The sequence below is a fragment of the Cervus elaphus genome, chromosome 9, assembly GCF_910594005.1.
Source record: "Cervus elaphus chromosome 9, mCerEla1.1, whole genome shotgun sequence".
In the NCBI taxonomy this organism is placed as follows: Eukaryota; Metazoa; Chordata; class Mammalia; order Artiodactyla; family Cervidae; genus Cervus; species Cervus elaphus.
Genome location: NC_057823.1, coordinates 102,044,618 through 102,056,992, shown reverse-complemented (window position 1 = coordinate 102,056,992; position 12,375 = coordinate 102,044,618). Strand labels below are relative to the sequence as shown.

Sequence of the window (12,375 nt, the reverse complement as noted above, 5' to 3'; positions counted from 1 at the left end):
TCATAAAATCTAAAGCATCAATTTTTTAAAAAGTACCGAATGCCTTTAAAAGAAGTTTTAAAATTCTTTCTCTCCTGGTATAACTTCTTTTCAAACTGAGTTATGACCTGTTGAAATGAACTGCATGCATGGATTTATTTTATTAATATATCTTATCCATTCTTTCCAGAGAAAGAAAAGGCAACCCACTCCAGTATTCTTGCCTGGAGTCACATGGACAGAGGAGCCTGGTGGGCTGCTGTCCACGGGGTCACACAGAGTCGGACACGGCTGAGGTGCCTTGGCAAGCATGCATGCATTGGAGAAGGAAATGGCAATCCACTCCAGTGTTCTTGCCTGGAGAATCCCAGGGACGGCGGAGACTGGTCGGCTGTCATCTGTGGGGTCGCACAGAGTCGGATACTGCTGAAGCAACTTAGCAGCAGCAGCAGCATCCTTTCTTTCATTTAAGTGTTGGAAACCTGCTTGGTTTCTCCCTCTAAATGAGGGAGGAATCCCATTTCTAACTCTCTAGTCTCTCCCGGAATTGTTGGCTATAAAGAACCTATGGGTCCCTTTCTGAAAATCAGTCCCTACAGCATATCAAGATTCTTGTAGTCATTCCTTCTGAAACGGGCAAAACAAGGTGTCAGAATGTTTTATTTCTTCTTAAATGCAGAAGTAAATTCATAATTTTTGAGAAATCAGTATTAAAATGATAGGATCAAAACCAAAGTAAATATTGAGAGTGTGATCAAAATCTCCATAATCATTCCCAGTGCAAGCCTAAGTTTCATTCCTGGGAATCGTATACCAAATGTGCATGTTCGCCCCTAGAGACGGCAGTTAAGAAAGGTAAACAGGTATGCTATTCAACAGAAGAGCACATAGAAGTGAGCAGGAGCGTGGATGTTTGGGGCGACTTCGGGCGGCAGAAACGGGCTTTCACTCAGCTGTAAACTCTAAGTTCCTTGGTCTTTTTGTCTCCGCGTGTGCCTGCAAGCTAAGGCGCTTCAGTGGTGTTCCACTCCGTACAGCCCTATGCACTGTAGCCCACCAGGCTCCTCTGTCCCTGGGATTCTCCAGGCAAAAATCCTGGAGTGGGTTGCCATGCCCTCCTCCAAGGGGTCTCTCTCTATCTCCGTCACTGTCATAGTCTACAGAAGTCAAAAGAGTAGATATTCGTGAGTTTTGGAATAATACCAAGCTTTCTATGCATAAATTATTGACTTTTCATGTAGTTAGCTAATTGGCAGAACTGACCATTAACCTACTGACTTCTTATTCTTTTTTAAGTTGCCCCACCCCCAACACAGACACCTCTGTATAGGGTCTTTCTTCCATAGGCATTTACCCTTATCGACTTAGTTCCAAGATGACTGGGATTAGCTATTGTATTTTATTTCTTTATCCAAAATTTTCAAGTTTTATGACCTGTAAACCCATCATGGTAAAAGTTTTCTATTGCTATTTTGACAAATTCTCATAAACTTTTAAGCATAACACACATTTGCTATCTATGATTCCATAAATCAAACATGGGTCTTTTCCTTGAGTTTTTAGTGGGACTGTATTTTCTTCCATTGACTTTAGGGAAGAATCTGTTTCCTTGTCTGCAACCTACATTCTTTGGCTGATGGTCTTCCTTCTCCATCATCAAAGCCAGAAACCTCACGTCTCTCTCTTTCTCTTTTTTTTTTTCTTCTCATCCCTTCTACTGACCATAGCCAGGAAAGATTCTCTACTCTCAGAAAGTCTGGTGAATATACTGAGCCCAACAGATAATCAAGGTAATCTCCTAATCTCAAGATTCTAAGTGTACATCACAGCTAAAAAGTTCCTTTGTCAAGTAAAGGAGCATATTCACAGACTCTGTGGATTATTCTGTAGACATCTTGGGAGGTTATCATTCTTCATACCATATCATCTGAATAATTCCCCTGAATCTCATTTGCTATGATTTACCAACAAAGGACAGACACAACAAGGACCTAAGAGAAGTAAAAGAGATTAAGAAGAGGTGGCAAGAATACACAGAAGAACTGTACAAAAAGGGTCTTAATGATCCACATAACCACAATGTTGTGGTCACTCACCTAGAGCCAGATATCCTGGAGTGTGGAGTTAAGTGAGCCTTAGGAAGCAATACTACAAACAAAGCTAGTGGATGTGATGGAATGCCAGCAAAACTACTTTAAATCCTAAAAGATGATACTATTAAAGTGCTGCACTCAATACGGCAGCAAATTTGAAAAATGCAGCAGTGGCCACAGAATGGGAAAAGATCTGTTTTCATTCCAAACCCAAAGGGCAATGCCAAATAATGTTCAAACTACTGTACTCACTTCACATGCTAGCAAGATAATGCTCAAAATCCTTCAAGCTAGGCTTCAATAGTACGTGAATTGAGAACTTCCAGGATACAAGCTGGATTTAGGAAAAGCAGAGGAACCAGAGCTCAAATTGCCAACATCTGTTGGATCATAGAAAAACCAAGGGAATTTCAGAAAAACATCTACTTCTGTTTCATTGACTATGCTAAAGCCTTTGACTGTATGAATCACAACAAACTGTGGAAAATTCTTAAAGAAAAGGGAATACCAGACCATCTTACCTGTCTTCTGATATGCTGGTCAAGAAGCAACAATTAAAGCTGGACATGGAAAAGCAGACTGGTCCCAAACTGGGAAAGGAGTACGTCAAGGCTATGTGTTGTCACCCTGCTTAATTACCCTATATGCAGAGCATATCATGCAAAGTGCAATGAATCACAAGCTGAAATCAAGATTGCCAGGAGAAATATCAACAACCTCATATATGCCAATGATACCATCCTAATGACAGAGAGCAAAAAGGAACGAAAGAGTCTCTTGATGAAGGTGAAAGTAGATAGTGAAAAAGCTGGCTTAAAGCTCAACATTCATAAAACGAAGATCACGGCATGCATTCTCATCACTTCATGGCACTGAGATGCCGAAAAAATGGAAACAGTGGCAAAATTTATTTTCTTGGGCTCCAAAACCACTGTGGATGTGGACTGTAGCCATGAAATTAAGACACTTGCTCCTTGGAAGTAAAGCTATGACAAACAAAGACAGCATATTAAAAAGCAGAGACATTGCTTTGCCAACAAAGGTCCATCTAGTCAAAGCTATGGTTTTTTCCAGTGGTCATGTATGGATGTGAGAGTTGGACTATAAAGAAAGCTGAGCACCAAAGAATTGATGCTTTTGACTCAAGACTCTTAAGAGTCCCTTGGACTGCAAGGAGATCCAACCAGTCCATCCTAAAGGAGATCAGTCCTGGGTGTTCACTGGAAGGACTGATGCTGAAAATGAAACTCCAATACTTTAGTCACTTGATGGAAACAGCCAACTCACTGGATGCTGAGAAAGACTCAGCATCTGATGCTGGGGAGGACTGAGGGCAGGAGGAGAAGGGGGTGACCGAGGATGAGATGGTTGGATGGAATCACTGACTCAGTGGACATGAGTTTGAGCAAACTCCAGGAGATGGTGAAAGACAGGGAAGCCTAGATTGCTGCAGTCTATGGGGTCGCAAAGAGTCGGACATGACTTAGCAACTGAACGACAACACATCTTATCTTCATATCATTACAAAAAGTGAAGATTCAGATTTGGTATAAGAACTGGAAGATATCTGGGGGAATCAGCATATATATGGGTGCTTCCCTGGAGGCTCAGACAATAAAAAATCCACCTTCAATGCAGGAGACCTGGGTTTGATCCCTGGGTTAGGAAGATCCCCTGGGGAAGGGAATGGCAACCCACTCCAGTATTCCTGCATAGAGAATTCCATGAACAAAGGCGCCTAGCGGGCTACAGTCCATGGGATTGCAAAGAGTCGGACATGACTGAGTGACTAACACTTTCACTTCACTTTCAGCATATATACATCTCAGTCGTGTCCAACTCTTTGTGACCCCATGGACTGTAGCACACCAGGCCTCCCTGTCCGTCACCAACTACCAGAGCTTACTCAAACTCATGTCTATTGAGTCGGAGATGCCATCCAACCATCTCAGCCTCTGTCATCCCCTTCTCCTCCTGCCTTCAATCTTTCCTCTAAAACTCATTAAATTTAAAGGACAGAGAAAATCATTGTTCTGATCTGCCAACATAAATTTTTTTTTATCTTCAAAACCTCCACTCTCTTAGTTTAGCTATGTGTTTCCAATCAGCAGTTCAATTGTGTATGAATACAAAATGCTGTTCCCGTTCCTGCAGTTATTCGGGTAAATGGGGAATAAAGTAATAGCCATACTATCCTGTTTTTTAATGCCACGTCTCTTTTACTTTATGTTTTGCCCTGATATTTAAATTTTTATTTTCTGATAGCTTCCTAGAACTTTAGGTCAGCTTATTTTCTCTAATCTCCAAACTGTGTTCTCCAAGGAACCGTTCCTTCATCTAACTTTGTGCTCCCAACATTAATATCTGAATATTGTCCTCCAGGCAATATCTGGGTGTACCCTCCACTCCATACGGCACACACTATTACAACCTCCAGCTTTATAGTTGTCTCCTAAGTTAGTGTCCCCAAAAGGAAACAGATGCCATTTTCACATGAGGATACTTTGAAGAGAGTTTAATACAGGGATTATTTACACAATTTCAGAACACCACAAGTAACAGTGAGATAACGAGAGGCTAGTAAAAGCAGGTTGTTAGAAGTCCTAGAAAGCCCAAAGGAACAAGCGAGGGAAATGGTTACCAGAGTCCATAAGATGAAGGTCAGCAGAGAAGGTTGCTATTGGAAGAACAGAGAACTTGTGAGGGATGTAGAAAACCCCAGGTAAGTCTGCAACGAGAAAGTCAGGAGAAGATTCAGCCTTCCCATAGTCTGCACCCTACTGGAATACAAAAGGCCTACCGTTGTGGTCCACTTGGATGGGACACTTGCTTTGAGAGCAGAGTGAGAAGGCGTGGACAGCAAACTGGGAGGGACAAACGGAAACCATCTAACAATCCCCCCCTCACCTGGACTAACCACATAACATGTAGTGACCTACTTGTCTCAATGCATGTCTCCTTTAATTGTATGCTTCCATTGACAACGTGGTAGGCTAAAGACTAAAGGCACTCCAGTCTATGAATCAGGAGCAACATATTCATAAATTTTTCTAATGTTTGTACATAAGATTTAAAGGTTATGTCTATTTATTTAGATCTAAGTCTTATGAGAATTCCCATCATACAATTTTGATGGAGTTGATTTTCTCATGTAAAACTGAAAGAGTAAAATAACAGTGAAAATCAGGAACTGTGTGTGATAAAAGACACTCTTGTCTTGCCATCAATATGGAAACAAATTTAACTTAAAAATAATTAAATTCCAAAAACATGAAGAGAAGATATATATTACTGTATTGATTTTTTCTATTAGTCATAGACATTGATTTCCTGTCTACTAATGCAGATGTATTTTCTTATTTCACCAAACTCATACATCACACGAGCTTCCCCAACAGCTCATCTGGTAAAGAACACACCTGCAATGCAGGAGACCCCAGGTTGATTCCTGGGTGGGAAAGAGCCACTGGAGAAGGGACAGGATACCCACTCCAGTATTCTTGGGCTTCCCTTGTGGCCCATCTGGTAAATAATCCACCTGCAACGTGGGAGAGCTGGGTTCAATCCCTAGGTTGGGAAGATCCCCTGGAGAAGGGAAGATCCCCAGAATACCCACTCCAGTATTCTGGCCTGGAGAATTACATGGACTGTCTAGTCCCTGGGTTGCAAAGAGTTGGACATGACGGAGCAACTTTCACTTTCATGTGTCACATACCATAATCTATGTTGTCTAATTCATGAAATACATTGTCTTCTTATATTAAGCAAAGCTCTGGGATCTACTCCTCTAACTGGTCTTACCACTCCCATCTTTTCCCATCCTACTCACTCTAAGGTCTGATTTAAAGCTCCAAACATGGCCCCATCTCTGCTGAAAAACACTTTTGATTAGTTGCAGGCTGCCTCCTGAGTTAAGAACATCCCTTCTAGAAACATTCAGGATTCACGGCCCTAACTTCTCTTTCCAGACCAATCCCACACTATCTTCTTATATAAAGGCATCCTAGCCTATAGGGCACACTCAGGAAAATTAGAAAAAGATACCATCTCTGGGAAGATAAAAGCCTGAAGGTACAAGTGTAGGCAGAGGGCATGACTGCCTTTGCAAGAAGAAAGACGCCCCTGCCTTCAGATGAGCACGGCGTCCACACCAGGGCACACGGCTCCTCTGGAAGACTTGCCAGGCCATCACAAGGTTCACAACCACACACTCGACATCCCCGCGTCTGCACACTGTGTGTCCCTGTTAAAACGGGTCATCTGCTCTTCTCCACAGTAACCGCTATGAATGGCTACGCTGGTGCCCTATCCACATTCCTCCTTTCAATTTCCATATTTTGAAGCCCTTCTTAAACTTTCCTAACTTTTACCTCATTCAGGTATGCACTCAACCTCTATTTTGCGTGTGCCTACATAGCACGTCTTATGACTGGTTTTGGAGGTGCACGAAATTGCATATTTCTGATTCATGGAAATGTCTTCTCAGCCCCACAACTCATTATGATTATTCCTTATGATTCCTCATTATGATTATTTCCCTAAGCAGCTCACTGCCTAACACACACAATACTTGACCTGCACTTGCCTTTGGGAAACTGCCTTTGCTGCTGTCTCTAGCAGTGTTTTGATAAACAGACCTTTTCCTTGCCGTGGGCTTCCCCAGTGGCTCAGATGCTAAAGCATCTGCCTGCAAGGTGGGAGACCCGGGTTCGATCCCTGGGTCGGGAAGATCCCCTGGAGAAGGAAATGGCTACCCATTCCAGTACTCTTGCCTGGAAAATCTCATGGATGGAGGAGCCTGGTAAGCTATAGCCCATGGGGTTGCAAAGAGTGGGACAGGACTGAGCAACTTCACTTTCACTTTCTTTCCTTGCCGTTAAACTTGATACCACAGATTTAAAAATCTCGGTAACCAGAACAGTGCCTAGCTCTGTAACTTGAAGAAAAGACTTAAACTCAGTTGAATTATTCATCACCTATCCTGTAACTGGAATTGCCACATTCTGATGGTAACTCAGCCCTTGTTTAATAGGTCAGTAGCGCTGAGCCTTTTCTGTTCCATTGCGCTTTGAGTTACTTAAAGATTACACCCTTTCACTAGAATTCTCAACCAGCATTTAGTGGCATCTTTCAGACATGTGGCACTTGTCCAGCTGGAGACAGAATGGCAGAATTATATGGCTCTCTGAATTTTTTCTTTCCTTTTTTTGGGGCGGGGCGGGCAGCTTTTCACCTAATGATGAAGACTATTTTTTACACACTGTAGCTTTTTTCTTCTGCTAAATTCCCCATCAACACATGGCCCACACAGATATAGCTGTCAACATCTTCACCTTCCTCTTTTTATTTATCTTGACAGATCCCTTGGTGCAGTATTAATTTTATCCACTTCACCATGGAGGTGATTGTCCCAACTCATTTTTATGTGCTTCTGTACGTAGACGCTCCATTTAATACCAAATATGACTGGTCTGTGGAAATGGAAGCTATTCCCATAATGAACATAAAACTGGCCTATCTCGCAGTACCTATTTAAGTATTTTAAAATAAAATATTTTTTATATTTAACTAAAATACCCAGGAATTCCTAGATAAAAGCATTTAACTGTACCAGTCCAGCTGTTAAGTAACTCTACTCTCCATAATTGGTACAATAAAGACAGAAACCATATTGGAAATGATTGAATAAGAAATAAGAAATGAAGACACAAATCATATTAATTGTATCAGTTATTTTGATAAGCTTTCCTATAAAAAAGAAGGAAAACATTGAGTTAGTATGAGACATAGGTGTGAGATTTTTAAAATGACTTAATGGGAACCAGTAAACTATGTTTTATGCTGATGAAGATTATTAATAATAATGTGGATAAAGGTAGAACAGATTTTGCCAAAAATAACGTGATAAAATTCAAAGAACAATTGTCTGTCCTTACGTTATCTGACCTACCAGGGCATTCCATGGTTTGACCACACCTTCCTGCCTAAAGCACTTCCCTCTTCTGATATTTCTGATACCACATGCTACATGTCTTCTATTTCAATCACTGTAACATTTCTGTCTTCTTTGTTTACTATAATATAATCTTGTGCAATAGGACTTCCTGTAGAAATTCAGATGATAAATCAGTAAATCTCGCAATTGCACAATTCTAGTAAGATTCTAAATGATGCTGATGCCATAGGTCTATGGAGCATAGTTTGAGAAACTGTGACTTACAGAATCTTTAAATGCTAGGGTGTTCCAGGGCCTAAGTCTGGTATATTCCTGTCTTTTCACCCCTAGAGATTTTCACATAGTCCACTGGCTTTAAATAGGATATATCTCCAGTACAGTTATCTATTAGGAAATCCTGACTTAAAAAGACCAATTTGATATTTTTGTCTGTCCAATTTCAAACCTGTGGTTATAACGTCCAAATTGGTTTCTCTTCTAGTCTTTTCCCATCTTAGTAGGTGATACTACCATCTATCCATTGCTCAGGCCAAGTGTCTAAGGGACATTTCTTTCTTTAAACATTTTTCTTAGCCAATCAGCCCACCAGTACTTCCCCAGTCCCACTGATACTCACTTCTTTGTATCCTCACCTCTAACTCCTAGTCACCACGATGTCACCAGACTTCTGCCAGAAACTCACCTTCTGCTATGATCTTTATACAAATTCAATTTTTCCATTAAGACCCAGAGTCAATCTTTATAAAAGTAAACTAAACCATGTAAATTCACTATTCTTCCAGGAGCCATGCTTTGAGTAGCAAGGCCTGCTGCCTGCATCTCCAGACTCCTTTCGTAGCAGTTCCTTCTCCCAGCTACGTTCACAATGACGCTGACCCCCGATTCCCTTCCTCACAGATACTCTGCCGTCTCTTACCCACCTCAGGGCCTTTGCATTTACGGCTGAGAGTCACTACCCTACCCTCCATCCTAGGGTGTTCCTCCTTCAGTTCTTAACATACGTAATTCCTTTTTTATCCTTTTACATTCATCTTTGATGTCTTTATAGAAACTGTTTCAGGCAACTGGATTGAAAAAAGCCGTCCACCTCCACCTTTACCCTAGTCAGTCTCTAATCCCTAATACACTATGCTATTTTCTTTGTAACACTTACCATGATATAAATGACCATATATACATATTTATGTGTGTAATGTGTGGTTCCACGTGATTGTATGTGGCCTCTACGAGGACAGGGATCCTGACTGCCAATGTGTCTCCACTGCGTAAATCTAAGTAACTGAAAAAGTATCCATGATACTGTAGCGTAATCAAGAATCCCTGTGTAGCGTTTGAACAGAACCAAATGCCGTCTTCACAGTTCAGTGCACCTATATGCTTTGGTGTGCAATAACTATTCCCACTTAATCCTTTGCAAACTAGAAAACTGGGTAACTGAAATGCCCATCTAATTTGTTTTTTACAATGATGACAAACTTCTTTAACTTAATTTTAGAGCTTGCTCTCAAGCGGTTCCCTCAAATTGCTTAGACTATTCACTCGAAGCCTAGGTTCTCCACAGGTAAAAAAGCTAAGCCCTTTAACTCTTATCCTAAAGCTACTTTCCACAAGTGTCTTATTCGGTCCACTGGCACGTTACTCTCTATCCTTCTGGGAGCCTTAGTAAGCTTTTGAAATTGCAGGGAACTTCACAAACCAGTCATGGCTCCAGTCTTGGGGGTTTCCTTAGGTTCTGATCAAGATCGATTCAAATGCAACATTTCATTGCTTCCTTCTTTCACTTACCCAATCACTCTTTCATGAAATTTTTAATGGGCACCTACTATACGTCAGACCCTCTGGTATGTGCCAAAGGTAGAAGAAGGGGTGGAAAACTGACAGATGGTTGCTATTCTTAAGGAGTGTACAGTGGGAGACAGATATTAAAGACATAACTACTCAAATGATTTTTGAGTAAAAATCATGTGGAATCTGCATGTGCAAGAAACTTTGATTTAATCTGAGATCCTGAGAAAATCAAACTATTAAGAATGTAAAAGTGGTGTCTAAAAAACAAAACCAACCAAACAGAAAAAGCAGTGTCTATATATAGAAGAATACATCCAATTTGTATTCAATATATATTATAAGTATGTATATTACATATGCTGCTGCTGCTGCTAAGTCGCTTCAGTCGTGTCCGACTCTGTGTGACCCCATGGACGGCAGCCCACCAGGCTCCCCTGTCCCTGGGATTCTCCAGGCAAGAACACTGGAGTGGGTTGCCATTTCCTTCTCCAATGCATGAAAGTGAAGTCGCTCAGTCGTGTCCGACTCTTAGTGACCCCATGGACTGCAGCCCACCAGGCTCCTCCGTCCATGGGATTTTCCAGGCAAGAGTACTGGAGTGGGGTGCCATAGCCTTCTCCATATTACACATACAATATATATTTTGTGCAAAGAGAGGAAGTATGTAACCATAAGCAGATGTGGATAAAGATTAAGGGGACAAAAAGAACAAAGACGAGAGTTCTAGTGCTAAAGACATCACAAAATGAGTTCTCCATCAATAATTTCCTTAGTCCATCTGCAAATTCATTATCAATCAGATCAACTGAACAATAATCCCTCATTAGGAATCTAAAGCAATTTTCTTCCTAGTGTCTGTTCTCATTCTTTTTCTTGCAGAAATACCTTAGAGGAGAAGAGAATCCTAATTCTCTAACTGTAAATTCATTTGGGAAGTCACTAGGATAGAAGCTATAAATAAATTATAGTGACTTAGTACCTCTTTTTTTTTTTTTAATCACCTTCTTAGCTTAACTACTCCCACTGTGGCTTTTCCACATTCAATTGGCTTAAATGAGCCCCACTTCCCTCCACCCATCTCTACTTCCCTGCACATCAGTTTTGATCCTTGGTATTATTTATATGGCCTGTAGAAAAGTGCTACATATTGACTCGGGATTGGAGAAAATTATGTAACATCTGTGCTTCATTTTCTAACTTCCCCATCTGTAAAACTTGATGTCATAATATTTATCCAAAACCGCACAGAAGTGATATAGGAATTTATTCATGTTAGTAAGGAACATGGAGATGTAGGGCACACCAGAAGTATAAAATGCTGTTATTATTCTCTGACAGGTTGGTCAAGCTCTATAAATAATATGGTCAGGACTTGAGAAACATATGATGGTCTGTAATGACTTGCAGGTGGGCCACAGTCAGGAGACTTGGAGCTCCCATTCTGAAGTGCCGTGTCATTGAGGCTGTGTAAATGTCATCATGCACATTTTTGTGGTGGTAGCCTTTCAACTCCATAACTCTAAAAATTAAGGTTTTACTTTTCCAATGCCAATGTGAATGTACTGTGGTGAGGATACACACTCCATTTTATAGGTGAGATCTGCGTAAGTGGTTTTAGAGGTTACGGTTTAAACTATTTCCTAGGGCACTATCATTGGAAAAGGAAGAGAGCAACCACATAGGAAGGTAGCTTTTTTAAAAGGGCAAAGTAGAACCACAGTTAGTACTCACATACTCACGTTAAAACGTGCAAGTCTATGGAGAAAATGAAGAATTGGACTCACAGCCCTGAGTAGTTTTAAAGTGAAAGAATGACATTCAATAAGTTTAGAGTCACGAAGGAAACCACACTTGCCTCTCTCTCTCTGCATTCCTCTTTATCTTTCTACACATCCATGTGACCAAATATGCTTAAATGCTTTTCCTATAACCTCATGACTGTGCACATACCCCAGCCACCTGTCTAGCCTCATCAGACTAAGAATAGCTAAAGCTGATTGACAAGAAGAGCAATGCAAATGTTATGCAAAACGTACACCTCTATAAACATTAGGGATGACTGTGCAAATGTGTCACTTGTATTAACTATTAAATCCTTAGGTTTAATCAAGTGTACCTGAGGTTAAGAATACCTGAGTCCCTAAATTTGCACAGACTGGAGACTATTAAATTACATGCTTTCAGTGAATTGATGATTTTACCTACAGAAAAAGTTTTTGTCCTCACAAAACTAGACTATGCAGAGAGAAGACTGGGTGTGTAGGCAGAAGCAGGAAATTTTAATTGAACCCATTGTACATGGAAACCAATAGGTGAACCGGAAGTATCACGAGAAACAAAAAAGGTCTTAGTGAATGTTTACCTTGTTTTAGAAGGACATTTTGAGCAGGTGGCAATTCATTAAAATGCATTTAAAACAAAAGAAAAAAAAACAGAAAATCAAATAAATAAAATTATAAGTGGCACAAGAAAATATTTTTTGAATGATGTTGAATGACATGGAAACCAGAGTGATCAATCACCAAAGCTACATTACTGAGAGAGGCATTGTATATTGGT

At 40.6% G+C, this 12,375-nt stretch overlaps 1 long non-coding RNA gene across 1 annotated transcript; it reads right to left on the bottom strand.

Moving 5' to 3' along the window:
- Positions 1 to 981: 981 nt before the first annotated feature.
- LOC122700671 lies at positions 982 to 10,363 on the bottom strand. Its single transcript, XR_006342860.1, has 3 exons — positions 10,353 to 10,363; positions 8,049 to 8,056; positions 982 to 1,108 (listed from the first exon to the last, which is right to left on the bottom strand). It is a non-coding gene; the product is annotated as an uncharacterized LOC122700671 (long non-coding RNA).
- Between the last annotated feature and the right edge of the window lie 2,012 nt (positions 10,364 to 12,375).